The sequence below is a fragment of the Phascolarctos cinereus genome, unplaced genomic scaffold, assembly GCF_003287225.1.
Source record: "Phascolarctos cinereus isolate Bilbo 61053 unplaced genomic scaffold, phaCin_HiC Scaffold_1;HRSCAF=81, whole genome shotgun sequence".
NCBI classification, from domain to species: domain Eukaryota; kingdom Metazoa; phylum Chordata; class Mammalia; order Diprotodontia; family Phascolarctidae; genus Phascolarctos; species Phascolarctos cinereus.
This window is the reverse complement of record NW_027555514.1, coordinates 167290833-167307175: the sequence shown is the minus strand read 5'-3', so window position 1 is coordinate 167307175 and position 16343 is coordinate 167290833. Positions and strand designations below refer to the sequence as shown.

Below are 16343 nucleotides of genomic sequence, written 5' to 3'. Positions count from 1 at the left end.
TTCCTTCACTAGCATCCTCAGAGACTTGAAGGGGTCCATCTCCAGTAGTCCTGATTTATATCTTGCCACTGAATCCAGATGGCTCCAGAGGAGAAAGTGAGGCTGGTGACCGTTGCACAGCCCTTCTTCACTTAAATCTAATTCACTTGCAAGTTATGGCATCATCTTCCTGATGTCATGGTCCTCTTCGAGAACAAAGGACAACAGAGACTTGGAGCTTTAGAAGTCTTCATTTACAACTATTACAACAGGCATTCTCTGAGGCTAAGTGGAGAAAGCCATGGCTAAGATGAGGCTTTGTCTCCAGTCAGGGGCCACTTAGGTTTACAATGGAGACAAAAAAAATAAGGGTGAAAGGGGCTGGGGAGGTTGATTGTTTTGGAGTTTATGAGATCTCCACTGCAGCCTTCAGTATTGGTCACTAGTATACATCTCTGGGGGCTAATACCTGATCGGGAAACCACAAGACCAGGCCCACCAATCTAAAGAGCACAGCATAAGGAGGTGGTTCTGTCTGAACGAAAGCTAACTGAGGCAGCGGTGAATGCAGTTGCAAATCAAAGCATGATTTTTACTTTTTTGGTGTAGGCAATGGGGTTAAGTGAATTGCCCAGGGTCACACAGTAGGTGCCAAGTGTCTGAGGCTGGATTTGAACTCAGGTCCTCCTGACTTCAGGGCTGGTGCTATAAGCATGATCTTTACTAGTATATTGTGGGGGGGGAGTGGGAAGGAGGGGAGGGAGATGGGGGTGGAAAGGATGATTAACTGCATGGTGGTCTTTTCACCTACCCCTCTACCAAACAATTAGAGAATACCTCTTGTAAAGGAGGGCGCCAGACTAGATTGGTTACTGCTCTTTCCCAAAAGAGCTCATCTTTTCCATATTGTTTGAACCCTCAAACTAGTCCTTCCTTGACAATGTATTACAGGTCTAACTAAGCAAAACCAGTGACTTACACCCTTCCCCTACCCCATGCTCCCCATCCCCCAATCCAGGAAGATACCAGTGCCATATCTACAAAGGGCAAGTGTTTCTAACTGTACTGTATTATTTATCCCAAAACATTTCCACCACCATCACCACTGCCCCCTGCATTATTTATTGGCTAGGAGCTAGTGTGAGAGATTAGGTGAAGTGGGAAGCTGATAGGATGTGGGCTTTTGTGAGCTAATCAGAAACTTTCCTCAGTATTAGTTTGAAACAAATGCTTTGAGGAAACATTTTTGTAGGGTAGAAGTAGTTCTAAGAAATGAGCAGCAGTGCTCCGAGATACTGGTTAACTTCTTCCCCAAAGATTTATTTGCTGTCATGGCATCTACAGAGAAACAGAATTTGGTTTATTGTAAGGTAGAAACTTCTTCATATTGAGAAATGTCCAAAAGTGGAATGGGTGGCCTCAGGTCCCCCACACCTAGAGGTCTTCAAGTGAAGGATGGAGGACTATTTGCTGAGGAGATGTACTGGGGCTGTGGTTCAGGTACAGGTTGACCTGAATGACAGCACAGTATAATAGAAAGAGGTCCATAATCCTATCTCTTCCTCTTACTAGCTGAGTAACTTGGGCTAAGTCACTTCAACTCTCAGCTTCAGTTTTGTTGTCTCTACAATGAGGGGGTTGCACTGGAACTAGAAGGTCCCTTCCAGTTCTTAATTTATAATCCCATGAAGCCTCTGAAATAATTTTCAACTCTGTGATTCTGTGAGACTAGAATTTTGTACCTGTACCATATTTATTATTCTATTCCTTAGCTGTATGAATGTTCTTCATTTCTGGATCTACTGATATTAGAGTCAGAAGAAAAACCAGGATAGGATAGTGTCCTGGGAATTGAGGTTGGAGAGACCATTCTAGAAGGAGAAGAAGGTAGATAATTTCACACATTTTAGAGACAGAAGGTACCATCCTTAAAGACATTCTAAGGCAGGGATTTTTAAACTTTTTTGTGTGGCATGGACCCCTTTGACAGGTAGGTGAAACCTGTGAATCCCTTTTCAGAATATTGTGTTGTTGCCTACATTTATTATTGGAAAAAAATGTTAAATTTCAGTTAGTGGCTAGTGAAATTAAAGGTGATTTTTTTCTCCCCATCCAAGTTCAAAGAGCCCCTGAAATCTATCCACAGGCCCCACTAAGAACTTCTATTCTTGACAATTCCCCTCATGCTGTAGATGAGAAAAAAGCCATGATTAAAAGGCTGATGCTAGAGAAAAATTCCTACCTAGAAGGAACATGTTTAAAAGTTTGGAAAAGAATCAGATCCTTTTATTCCCTTGTTAGCTGACGGTATGTATCTTTGCCTTTTTTCCCCCTTTGCTACAAATGAAAGTGATCAAAAGTGCCAATTTGATCTAATATCCTATGGAATCTTCTGAATTTAACAATGGGGTTAATCAGGCAGTTACTCAAAAGATATTGATTGTTGAATTTATTAAATATCAATTTGTACATGGCACCTGATTTAGACAGATATGGTCCTGTGTGGTGGGGCTTGAGATAGATAACACTCTAATACTAAGACTATAGACTACACACATATAAGATAGATAATACAAAATAACACATTGATAACAAGCTAAAAATGTTGGACACATTCCTAAATAGGATTTAGCATTTATATTACACATAGATCAAGCACAACGCACACTTACAGTTGAGAGCAAAAGGACAGTTGATTCAATTAAATATCAAAGAACAATTATTAGTCGTGAGTCTCATATAACCAAGCAATATAAAAGTAGGTGAAGTCATCAAGCTGGCTTAAATCGGTCTAGGAAGACTTCCTCCAGCCACCCCCCCCCCACCTGCATTTAGTGAGTAATCGATGTCAAAAGAAAAAGGATGCAGGCTGAGTTACCTTCTCACTGTTGAAAGGACAGCTGCAGGAAGAGGCCCTCCAAAAGCTTAAAAGACAGTTTTTACTGGCTCAGAAAGAACCAATGGACCTTTGCTACTCTGATGACTCTGATGTTTTCATGCTTTCAGTCTGTCTCAGCCTTTAAGATAACGACTACATCACCTTTAGAGTGAGGATGCAGGGAACTGTAAAAAGTACCTAAAACTCATTAAGTTGTTGTTATTGTTGTTTAGGAAAAAATGGGAGTTCAAGTGTCATTTTTCCAAAGTAAAAATGAAAAAAAAAAGTGGAGTTTCTTGATGGGCTGATGTCTTTTTGAAAACTACAGGGGAATGGGAGGGAGAAAGAATTTTTAAAAAGTGCGGTTTTCTTAAAAAGTTCCATTCTTTTGGCCTAGACTACTGGGTTTTGATCTTTTTTCCCTTTCCTTTCCTTTGAGTTGAGTTGTATGGCACAGAGTAGCAACAGCTACAGAAAAGAATAAATAGAGAAAAAATGCACCACTCCACATTCCTGATCTGCACAGCACTTGTGTTCTCTGTGTGGGCAGATTTTATTTTCTCATTTCATTCATCATTTACAACTTGCTGCACCATTTCTACAAAGTCAGCAAGCTTTAAATAAATTGAGGAAGGAAAACACTGAAGAAAAATAAAGTTTTATACCATACCCTGCTCACAGCAAGGTACTAGGGGCTTAGAGCCAAGTGAATATTGTACATCAAATTCTTTCTGGCTCCATAGATCCTGATGGATGCCTGTAACTTTTTTCTCCTTTTCTCCTCACTTCCCTCATTAAGTATGAGGGTTGGGGTGAGGGGTAGGGGAGGCAGTGAGGACATACAACTAGAAGTCAGAAAAGGTCTGTGATTTTGATAGTTGTTCCTTTTGGTGCCCTTAGGCAAGTCACTTAACTACTGGGTACCTCGGTTTCCCAGTGTGCAAAACGGGGATACTATTACTTAATTACTTCACCATGCTAAAGTAAGGATTAATTAGTTTGTGTTTATAAACTACTTTGAAGCCTGAAAGTACTACAGCAGAGCTAAGCATTATTACTAATAATACACTGCAACTGGGATAATAATTGCATTTACTATTTCAAATTTCCCTGGCAGTTTCAACTAGAGACCTCATTCTTTCCCTGCACTCATAAAAACACATCATTTTGTTTTGTTGACAGGGAATGACTTTTTCTCTCCATCCTAAAGGCAGAATGTCCCTCTCTGTTCTAAAGGATTTTGGTTGGTGATTCTTCAAGACCACCTGTTGACTAGCAAGATGAGGTTACTACTAGATGGATTCCAAAATAGTTAGCCACTCTTCCCTTGAGCCATCCTAGGTAATCATTTAAAATGGCGAGGTATTCTCTTGATCCAGAGAACTCCACAAAATCATGCAAGTTAAGGGGTTCAAGTCTCTGGGTCCACTTCAAGGACACCTGTGAAACAGCCCAATCTGTTAAGGCCATGCTTATCTGAAAAGCTACCAAGTATTTGAAAGATGTCACATTGAAGAAACAATGTGATCCCTTCCAGCAATATAATGGTGGAGTTGGCAGGTGTGCCCAGGCTAAGCAGTGGGGTTGGACACAGTGTTGTTGGCCCAAAAAGACTGCTGAATTCTTGCTGCATATGCTTAAAAATGCAAAGAATAACACACAACTGAAGGGGTTTGGATGTGGATTCTTTTGTCATTGAGCATATCCAGGTTAACAAGGCTCCCAAAATTCGAAGGCATACTTACAGGGCTGTGGTTCAATCAACCCATACATGAGTTTTCCTTTCCATATTGAGATGATACTTACTGAAAAGGAACAAATTATTCCTAAACCAGAAGAGGAAGTTGGTTAAAAGAAAAAGATATCCCAGAAGAAACTGAAGAAACAGAAGCTTATGGCACCGGAGTAAATATGACGTTAGAATGCAAATGAAAGTGAAATGAAAACATTTGTTAGTTTTAAAAAAAATATTAGCCATATTCATGAACGAGGAGAAGCATTTTAAACTGGGAGGTGACCACTTTCCAGAATTCATTCAATTCTTATTGCTTGAGCTTAGCCACAAAGCAATTTATTTTTTGTCTGTTACAGGTTGTTTTTTCTCCTACATGTCCCTCTCTCTGGCCTACACCCCTTCCTGCGGTAGGTCACTTCAAGGTTATAGTGGGTGTGTGCTTCTAAAGCCTCTTTGACAAATTCCCCCTCTGTCCCTTATTTACCACCATTACAATCCAAAGACACACTTTCTACTCTCTTTTCTCTACACCTACCAAAATGAGACACTTATTTAAGAAAAATGCCACTGGATTCTAGAGCCTTTCCAAGTCACTCATGTTGAAATTTAATCAATCAAAAGGTAGATTAACTTCACCTAGGATAACATGTTGTGTCGGTTTAGTTGTGTCCAACTGTTCGTGACCCCATTTGGAGTTTTCCTGGCAAAGATACGGGAGTGGTTTGCCATTTCCTTCTTCAGCTCATTTTACAGATGAGGAAACTGAGGCAAACAGGGTTAAGTGACATGCCCAGGGTCATACAGTTAGTAATTGTCTGAGGCTGGGTTTGAATTCTGGAAGATGAGTCTTTCTGATTCCTGTCTGGCGCTCTATCCACTCTACCACCTAGTTGCCCAGTAGGCCCTTAATAAATATTAAATTATAAAAACAGAAATATACTGCAATATAGATCCTGTATGTCATAGTAACAGAATCTAAAGAGTCCAAATATAGGGTGAAGGTACCTGGGTTTTAGCACTGAGGCTTATATAAAGGCTAGTTGTTGTTGTTGTTGTTAGTAATGAGCCAGAGATCACGATTCTGGTAAGTGCAATATGAAGAAGAAGAGAGGAGAGAAATAGAAAGTGAAGAAAGATCATCGTCGCCTTTGGCTGACGTAATTCAGGCACAGAACTACTTTCTATCTCATATTGGACAGGTATGATATTTCTCTGTGTATATATATTCCCCTAGTAAAATATAAACTACTTGAGGGAAGGGAATGTTTCATTTTGTCTGCCTATCCACAGCCCCTAGCACATAGTAGGTACTTAATAAGTATAGTTGAATTGAAAGTGAGTATTCTTTTACACCATGAAATATGGATTTTTTTTTAAAGCACTGGACTCATCAATCAGCCAATAAATATTTGAATGATTATCATGTGCTGGTATTTTTAAAATCGTAGGATCGTAGATTTACAGCTGGAAGGGACCTCAGAGGCATCTAATCTAATCCTCTTATGTGACAGATGAAGAAACTGAAAGGATTCAGCTAGTTGGCACAGTAGATAGACTCTAGGTTCAGCTTAAAAGCAGGAGGACCTGAGATCCTTACCAGTTGTGTGACCCTAGGCAAGTAATTTAACTTCTCTGTGTCTCAGTTGCCTAATCTGTAAAATGGATATAATAATATTACCTACTTCAGAGGGCTGTTGTGAGGACCAAATGACTTATGTGGAAGTATTTTGTAAATCTTAAAGTGCTACATAAATGCTATTATTATCATTATTATTGTTGCCCACGGTCACATAGGTAGTAGTGTGAGAGGTAGGGTTTGGATCCAGGATTCCAGAGGCATTTTGCTATCCTCTGTAACACATTCCCTCCTGAAGAGGGTTGTACAAAGCCAGGAAATCCATTTGAAAAGAGCTTCGTCCCATGCCACCCATCTTCACTAAGAACCAGTTCTTCTCTGGCAACTGGCCCTATCAGATGAAATCTGCTTCCTCATCTTTGGGAAACCCTGAGACTTGACTGTGAGAACTCTTCCCTCCTCTTGCTAGATTTAAAAGTTGATTTGGGTAATTGAGCCTAAGGGCTTGATACTGCCCCCAGAGGATGACAAATAACAACAGTAACAGAATTGGCTCCTTTTATATAGTAGCTTTTGGTCTGTTCAGGACTCCCAGGTGTCTTAGAAACCCAAACTGATATACCCAAGGATAACAATAATTAGCATCTTCAAAGCACTTTGCAAACATTCATTAGCGGTCTTGAGAGAAAGAGATAGGGCACATGATGACGCCCATTTTGCAAAGAGGGGAAATCAAGGCAAAGACATCAAGTGATCTACCCAAACTGACACTGTGTGAAAACTGAACTCACTCTCTCATTTCTCTGTGAACCCCCTGGAAGGGACCCTTTTTACATAATGCACTCAGTGAAACATGAAGTCACACTCTTTGCAGTATGATGCTTTTGACCACTGAAATTCACTCTGTGTTGACATTATATGAGGCCTAGTGTAAAGCCTTCAGAATAAATAGCATCACCTGACTGGGAAGCTTGCTCTCTTAATTGGGAGCACCAGACACAAACAAGGAGGCAGATGGGAGAATACTCAGAGTGTAAGAGTCAACGTGTACTTATGAGCAGTCCTGCTTATTTAGGATTTCTCAGGATATAGTTGTCAACAGGCATGAAGAACACTTGGGGGGGGGGGAGGCGCGGTTATATCTGTGATTTCCTTGGTGGGATGGGGATAGGGAACCCTGGTGAAGTCGGAAACTGTGCAATAGTTTATAGTCTGAGTTGCCTTTGATTCTGAGTTTAAGCAACTTGTCCAGGGTCATTTAGCCAGTTTATTTCGGAGGCAGGATTTGAACCTAGTTCTTTCTGACTCTGAGGACAGCTCTCTATCATCTATACCAACTTGACTTGGGTTTTAGGGCTCATAGAAAAGGAATCCACATTCATTGAGTGCTCAAGGAGGCAAGTTTGCAGAGGCCTGACTCCCTCAATTCAATTCAACAAACATTTGTTTGAGCTCACTATATTTGAGGAACCATGCCAGGTCCTGAGGACGTAAGGATATGAAAAGACTCAATCCCTGTTCTCAAGGAACTTAAATTCAACTAGGTGGTGGTGGTGGTAGGAATCTGACATTTACACAAATAAGTATAATAAATGACAGTATGTGATAAGGGCAATGGAGAAATATAACCAAATTCTAAGGAAATCTGAGGAGGTAAAAAATTTTTAATGTGGATGGGATCAGGAAGGTTTTATGGAGGAAAAGTCAAAGGTGGGTCTGAAGAAAGAGAAGGAAGGAGTTCAACAAACAGATTTGTAGAGAAGAGGGAGTTAAGTATGGGACTTAACTTAAGGCAAGGGTTAAGTGTGAGACAAGATAGGTGAGCAGCCTGAAGATCTTTGTTCCTGTCTTTACAGAAACAAAGAATACGCAAAAAGTCACAGCCTAGAGAGCTAAATTGAAGCCATATTGTGAAGGGCCTCAATGGCTACATAAAAAGATTTATACCGTATTTGGTAGGCAAGGGGGAGCCACTGAAGGTTTTTGACCAGGGGAATGACATACAGGATTAACTTGTCTTCTATGCTGGAAAAGGGAGATGAAGTAAGAGGATCAGTTAAGAAGCTAGGAAGACCGGATAAAGGGCTCTAGCTAGGATGGTGGAATGAGAAAGGTGCCACTTTCTGACTGGACTCTTATGTCTAACTAGTTCAAATCTTGTCTAGTAACTAAATTCTCCTCAATCACGTGTATGTCCCTCCAGCCTAACCCCAACTTAAGTGCTTCCCTCATCCTTTTTAGTTAAAATTTTGGCCACAGAGTCAAGTCCTTCTTCATCCCAATAAGCTCTACTCCTTCCAGGGTACAAGTCAATCCAGGCCAATCTCAACTATATCCATAACCTTTCCACTGTATCCATAAAACACCTAGTTATTACAAGCAACCTATCCTGTATCCCCTACCTTTCCCACAATGCTTTGCCTACTTCCTTATTGTAAGTAGAACCTGGTTAATCTGTTTAGGACACTACTTGTCTCAAAGCCATCTTCAGTGGATGCTACTCCCCTTCCCCCCCTTTGGGAGAGAAGTCATTGAATCATATACTTTTAGAGTTAGGAGGGGGTCAACACGTTCCTTACTCTTGATACTATTGTCCCCTTGTGAGCATTCAACGATCTTTTTTTCTAAATAAAGTATACAAAATATTGTGACCATCTTACATGTTCTTAATGTTGTCCTTAAGAACGTCTCAGTCCCTCTCCTACCTTGATCGAGAGCTTTAACTGGACTACTTACTGTTCCACTTAGAGCCCTCACTTTCTAGCCTCCATGTCCTTGTTCTTAATATTCTGATTCTTGGGATTCCTTTTACTTCTGTTACTTCCTGTTTAAATTCGACCCATCTTGTAAGGCCCTGTTCAAAGGATATTTCCTCCATGAAATTTTCTCTAATTCTAATTCTTCTCAATTATTCTCTATCACTTTGTATCTCTTATAGGCACTAAAAAAATTCCTCTTGACGCTATTGTTACTTGTGTAGGTATTTTATCTCTCCTTTTAGATTACATATTTCTGAAGGGTGGAGCTGGATTTTACTCAACTTTATATGCATTTCAAGAGCAGGATCCTAATAAATGTTTGCTTAGGGGCAGCTAGGATAGAGTGCCGGCCCTGCAGTCAGGAGGACCTGAGTTCAAATTCAGCCTCAGACACACGATACTCACTAGCTGTGTGACCCTGGGCAAGTCACTTAACCCCGATTGCCTCACCAAAAAACCAAAAAAGGAAAACCAAAAAAAAGATAAATGTTTGCCTAATGAAAAGGTCTGATCAATAGACCTCCCTGCCAGAGAGCTTAATTAACCATCAGAGTTAAAGAGTTCATTGGGCTTGTAAGGGTTCTAGGAAGCACAGGCATTCCAGATGCAAGGCCAAGGTGATAAAACAACCCCCCTCCAGCTAGGAAATGATAAATACTAAATGATATTTTGTTGTGATAATGATATAACAATGAGAAAAAAAAAGTTCTCTTTATCATTCCTCATTCCAGATCCAGAAATACGCTCCTTGGGCATGTCAAGACGTCTAGGATAGATGGAATAACATGGGGGTAAAGGAAAGGTTGTTATCATGTTGTAAATACCATATGCAGATAAAGGCAATGTTTGGCTTTAGGGACAGAGACTTAAAGTCCAGGTCATACTAGAATACATGACTATCTATCCTCCCTGCAATACCGTGTACTGGTGTGATAAGATTAGGTAATAATGATATCTCACATTCACATTAGTGCTTTGCAAAACACTTTTTGGTTGATTATTTAGTAGGAAGTAAAGCCTGCAAACTACAGGCCAATGAGCTAGACTTTGATTTCTGGCAAAATCTGGAAGTCATTAAAAAGATGGTTAGAGAATGACTGAAAAGGGAAGAAATGATCACAAAAAGCCAGCATGTCTTCATGTTAGACTATCCCAGATGACTTCTTTTGATTGCTAAATGGGTAGTTTAGGGGAATGCTAAGTATTTAGCAAAGTCTCTGAAAGTATTTTTGTAGAAAAGGTGGAGAGTTATAGCCTAGATGTAGGCTTAGAACTGATTAAATGGCCTGACATGGCCATTGGCCATGGCTAAGATGTCAACTTGGAAAGAAGTTACTGATAGAAGTCTTCTGGGATCTATGCTTGACCCTGTGTTCAGTAACTTTTTTTTTTTTAGGCAATTATGGTTAAGTGACTTGCCCAGGGTTACACAGCTAGTAACTGTCTGAGGCTGGATTTGAACTCAGGTCCTCCTGACTCCAAGGCTGGTGCTCTATCCACTTCACCGCCAAAACATTTTTGATCAGTGACTCAAATAAAGGAATTGATAAGCGTACTTATAAAATTTGCAGCTGACACAGATCTAAATCTAACACACTGGATGATAGAATCTGGATCCAAAAAACATCATGAGAGACTAGAACATTTGATCAAGTCTAGTAAAATGAAATTGAATTGGGATAAATGGAAGGTCTTTTACTTGGTTTGAAACCAAATAACCCAAATTTGTAAGTACAAGGTAGAGGAGATATTGCTATTCAGTTCATGTGAAAAAGATTTGAGGGTTTTGGTGGACTGCAAGCTCAAAATGAGTCAGCAATGTGATAAGGTGAACAAGATTTTAGAGGAACCTAATATCTGTCTTCAAGTGTCTGGAGGACTCTACAGTGGAAGAGGAATAAGAATTTATTGTGCTTGATCCCAGGGGGCAGAATTAGAAGCAACAGTAGAAATTAAAAAGAAGCAAATTTAAGCTTGGCTTAAGGAAAAACTTCCTAACAATTGTAGCTGTCCAAAAATGAAAGAAGGTACCTCAGGAACTAGTGGGTTTCCCCTCTCTGAGTCTTCCAGAAAAGGCTTCGTTCTCCTTTAGCTGGCATGTAGAAGAGGGGGACTTTTGTTCAGGCACAAATTTGACTAAACAGCCTCTGAGTTCTCTTCCAACTTTGAGATCTTGATCTCATACAACAACTCTAAGTAGTAGACAGGGAACCTCTGGCTTAGCATTAAAAAAAAAAAAAAGAAATCCTTTTAAGCATCTTAGGCTACATGGTAGAGTAAGTTTTTGGTGGTCGGCAGAAAGCGTCCTTCAAGATCAAGAGGCAAAAAGTCTGTGCAGAATGCTGGTCTTCTGGTTGTATTTCTGCCAAGATGCTTCCCCCCTCCCCCCCTTTGCTAATTCAACTTTAGTCTAACCCCTAATGGCTATCATTCAGCTTAAGACAGTTCTGCTTAAGGAAAAAAAAAAAAGATGGACTCTTGCTCAAGTGTGATTTCTGTGGGTGAAGAATGGGGGAGTTAAGAACTCCTATAATTTTTCTTTCTTGATCTCTTTTCAAAAGATTTGAGTTTCTGAACCATGACTTCATATACAGAAAAACAAAGGAAGCCTTGATGGGTTGGACAAACTTCTCGGCCCTTGTCAGCTCAGCTTCTTCAGGTTCTGGATAACATTTACTATAAGTGTTTGAATTTTAGAAGCCGAGAAGACAAAAGTGCAGGACCTGCCCTTTACTTAGTATGCATCTGGGTTTGGGGTGGGGAGGGGAAGATTAGGAGGGACAAGAGTTATCTTCTCTAAAGTTACTTGGCACTGAAAGTGATCTCTCTAATCTGACTTTTGATCTACTTGCTATCTCTGTTGCTTATTTTGTCACTTAGATACTGACATATTATTCCTTAATTGTTTCCTGTAACTATGCCTTGCCTTTCCAAAGAGATTGTAAACGCCCCGTGGTCAGGGACTATGCATTATACTTATTTTGCATCATCTGTAGATATCTCATACAGTGCTGGGCGTAAATTGCTATCTGATAATTTATTTGTTGAATTAAATTGAAAGTTCACAATATCGTTGTCTACCTAGAGGGTTCTTTTTGTTTGTTTTGTGTTTTTTAGATTCTAGAGTTAGAAAGAACCTTGGAGGTCTTCTAGTCCCTACTTGAAGCATAAATTCTATCTACAATAACCTCCATAAATGGTCACCCAACCTTTGATAGAAGACTTCTAGTGATAGAGATCCAACAGGGTGTTGGAACTGGGGAGATCTAATTGTTAAATTTTCAGCGTGAGCATTTATGGCTTGGAAATCAGCAAAATGCTACAAATGAGAAGTTGATTTATTGTTTTGTTGACTGTCTAGACTTGAGAAAATGATGGAGAAAATGTTAATGATGCAAACTAAACTACACCAAAGTAAGTCATAAGTTAAAAAAAAAATTGGAGATCTGGTTGTTGAACACTCACAACATACACTTGAATTTCACTATTTCCTGAGATAGCTTGTTCTTGTGATATATAGATAATTACTACCTTTATAAACTGAAGTAATCAGTGTTTTGGTAGAGCAAAAGTCTCCTTCCTTATCTTCTTTTAGCAATGAAGTGATTATTTTTTCACAGGGTCTGTTAAATTCCTGTGTCATGAAGAAAGGAACTAGAGAAATACCAAATACAATTCTTCAAAAGGCAACCCTTCCTACTAGGGAAGATTATTTAGTCCTAACTTACATAAGACAAAAGGAAGTGAAGAATTGAATAATTGCCCATTTTGGGCCGTGGAGACAGTCAAATTACAGCATTTAGAACAAAAGTGAATTTATTAGTCAAAGCCCCTGGTTCCAAATAGTTTAAAACAATACCAGCTCTAAGGAGATGAAATAGTAAATCTGTACTATGAAGAATATCAATTTAAGTAACAGATGGTTTTCTACGTAGAGTTAAATCACCAAAAATTGCTATGTCTCTGTTTTCCTTTGCCTATATAAAACTGACCTGAGAGTGATGGGAGAAGCAGCATGGTTTAGTGGCTAGGTTGCTGGACTTGATGTCAGGGAGACCTGGTTTCAAATACTATCTTTGACACTTACTGGGTATGTGACACTGAATAAGCACATGATCTCTCTGAGCCCCAGTTTCCTCATCCATAAAATGGGGTTAAAATACTTCTAGTATCTGCCTCACAGGGTTGCTGGGAAGATCCTAGAAGATAATATAGGAAAAACACAAGCAAAGTGCTATTGATAACTTTTGTTTTATAGCTCACATTTATTTCGGCGTATATCCTCCCTCAGGGCAGCTAGGTAGAATAGTGGATAGAGCATCCAGCCTGGAGTCAGGAGGACCTGAATTCAGATCTGACCTCAGACACTCACTAGCTGTGTAAGTCACTTGACCCAGTTTGCCTCAGTTTCCTAATCTGTAAAATGAGCTGGAGAAGGAAATGGCAAACCACTCCAGTATCTTTGCCAAGAAAACCCCAAATGGGGTCATGAAGAGTAGGATATGACTGAAATGACTGAGCAACAAATATCCTCCTTCCCCTCCTCTGCTAGCCACCTCCATTTTGTTTTAGTGACTCCCAGATAGTTTGGGCCGGATAAATACAGAAGTTTCAAGTTCCGAAAGGTGGCACTGAGTGGGCGTGAGTACTAGGGCTTGGTTTGGATGTATATACTGGACTCATTAACTAGGATAATGACAGGAATAGATGGCAGAGCTTATTACTAGGGGTTTTGGTCACAATGCATAGGCCAAACTACACCTACAATATTTTTCAGGGCCTCTGTTGGCTAAGCTAGCTATGGCCAGTGGACAAGGGTTTTATATTCAATAAAGAAAATCTGTTTTTTTCTTGTTGTTCCTATGTAAGGGAAGGAGAGGAGTCTTTGCCATCAATCTGATTGAAAAAAAAAAGAGGAGAAAACAACTAAATGGTCCTGCTGACATTGAACCAATATTTCAGAGAGGTCTTGATGAGGAGTGGCACAGGAACCAGATCTCAGATAAAGAAGAGACATTTGTTTCAGTTACCTTGTAAGACAGGAAATGGTTTTTGGTCCTGGGATTCCTCTTCTGAGGGTGTAGGTGTCATCATTTCCTGTTGTTTTTTTTTTTTAAGCATTTTGCATTTACAAAATACATGTATTGATTCATTTTTTTTCTCTCTCTTAAGTCCTAGTACAAAATGCAAAATCCCATCTTTATTTTCTGGAGCTTAGTAAGGCATCTCAGCTCCTTCTCTCTGCATCCTGTGTCAATTTGACCATGCAAAATGATTTTCATTTGGATAAGTGCAGCTTTTTGTCAGGCTCTTTAACCTAGAAGAAAATTATAACTGGTAGTTTAAATAAACACACAGGGTTTGGCAGCAGTGGTTTTAGCTAATTCCACAAAGACAGATAAATGATAGACATCAAACCACCATCTTCACAATTATTATTTTTTTTAATATCACCTTCATTTTCCATTCCAAATAAGTACTGTTGGTTATTCTGCTACTTGGGTATTTACGGGACTCCTTTGGTCAGAGGATGCCTTTAAAAATATTTGTAATGGGGGCAGCTAGGTGGCGCAGTGGATAGAGCACCGGCCCTGAAGTCAGGAGGACCCGAGTTCAAATCTGGCCTCACTAGCTGTGTGACTCTGGGCAAGTCACTTAACCCTAATTGCCCTCACCAAAAAAAAAAAAATTTGTAATGCATTCTTTTATATGTAAATATGAAAAAAGAGATTGAAGAGGTATGTTAGAACATTATAGTGAGAGTCAGGAACCTTGGGTTTGAGAGTCATCAAACTATGGAATTTATATGACATTATGAAAAAGATCTTAGAGAAAATGTTATCTAACCCTCATAAGACCCTGAAATCTAAATCAGTTGGTCAGGGTCCACAATTAGTTGCAGAGGCCCACCTAAATCCCAGTTCTGCTTCGGAGTTGGGTACCCTTTCCAATACACCATAGTGCCTCCCTGGTCTTGGCTCTGCCATTAAATACAATTTTGGATGAGTCATTAACTCTTTGAGTCTCAGTTTCCTTATGAGGAGGTTGAATTAAAGGATTTCTAAAGATCCTCCTAACTCTAAAATTCTATAATACTATTATTTCTGAAGGTTCTTTCCAGGGAAAGAAAGCTATAATTGACTGTCTAATAACACTTTATTACTTCAGTGTTCTGAAACCATCTGAACTATCTATGAAATATCTGAAAACACACCAGATAATTCTTTTTGGGGAGAAGATACAATTATGTGGCATGGCACAGTGGATTGACTGCTAAGCCTGAAGTTAGGAAGATCTGAGTTCAAATTTGACTCTGGGGAGCAAGTTATCCTCTATCTGCTTCAATTTCTTCATCTTTAAAATGGGGATAATAAGTGTGGGGGCAAGAGGGTGACCATGGCCAAGGGACGGCTAGCTTCTCTCTGTTAGGGCTTTAAGGCCACCCTGAAGGTCCCTCGCTGACCCCCGCTACCAGCCCGGGGTTTACTCTCAGTTTGTTAAATAAGAATACAGCCAACATCATACCCCTCCACCAGTATAAATCAATTCATACCATTTTGTCAAGGAAAGGACTAGAAGAATTTTTTGATGACCCAAAAAAAATTGAGGAGAAGAAACAGTCAGATCAGATGCTGCAACATCTTGTGAACAGTTGATGTACAAGAGTAATAAAGATTTACATAAACTTTGGTATGTCCTATTGAAAGAAAGAAATATGCTTCTCACCTTAGAGCAGGAGGCCAAAGGACAGAGATTGCCAGTGCCGAGTCCAGAGAGATTAGACAAGGTGTCAGAGTCCATGGATGCTTTGGATAAAGTTATTCAGTAAAGAGGTGATGCTTTGAGACTTCTTTAGACAGGTCAAGAAAGGCCAAGACCAGGTGCTTGGAGAAAAGATGTTTTTGGATGAATCATCTGGCACAAGTCCAAGCAGTGGCCAATTCCTTGGTACCTAAACAAAAATACAACAGGAAAAAGTTCTATGCCATGCCTTATGTGGAACAATTTGTCAGACTGAGGCTTGAGAAGTACTTACGTGGTGAAGCCAAGAAGAAAAATTTGCAGAGGAAGAAAGAGAAAATGCTTCAAATGACACATGTCAGCGGAAGCCCAAAACTGAAATCTAACCAAGGACACAATGGACTCTTTTTCTTTTCCTAGTACTATTTCACCTCAGTAAAATTGAACTTTTCACTTAAGTTGTAATTTAAGGCTGGCTGGTAAATATGGCAAACTCATGGTAAGTGGTTTATTAAAAAAATTATTTCAATCTTTTAAAAAATGGGGATAATAATAGCATCTCCCAGTGTTGTGAAGATCAAATGAGATAATAATAACAATGATCAATAAAATTAATCAAATGAGATAATAATAAAGTATTTAGCACAGTGCCTGGCACATAGTAAGCACTATATA

General features: G+C 39.6%; 1 pseudogene; it reads left to right on the top strand.

The window, feature by feature from the left end:
- Positions 1–15323: 15323 nt before the first annotated feature.
- On the top strand, positions 15324–16047 carry LOC110193370 (large ribosomal subunit protein uL29m pseudogene; annotated as a pseudogene).
- The last annotated feature ends 296 nt before the right edge of the window (positions 16048–16343 follow it).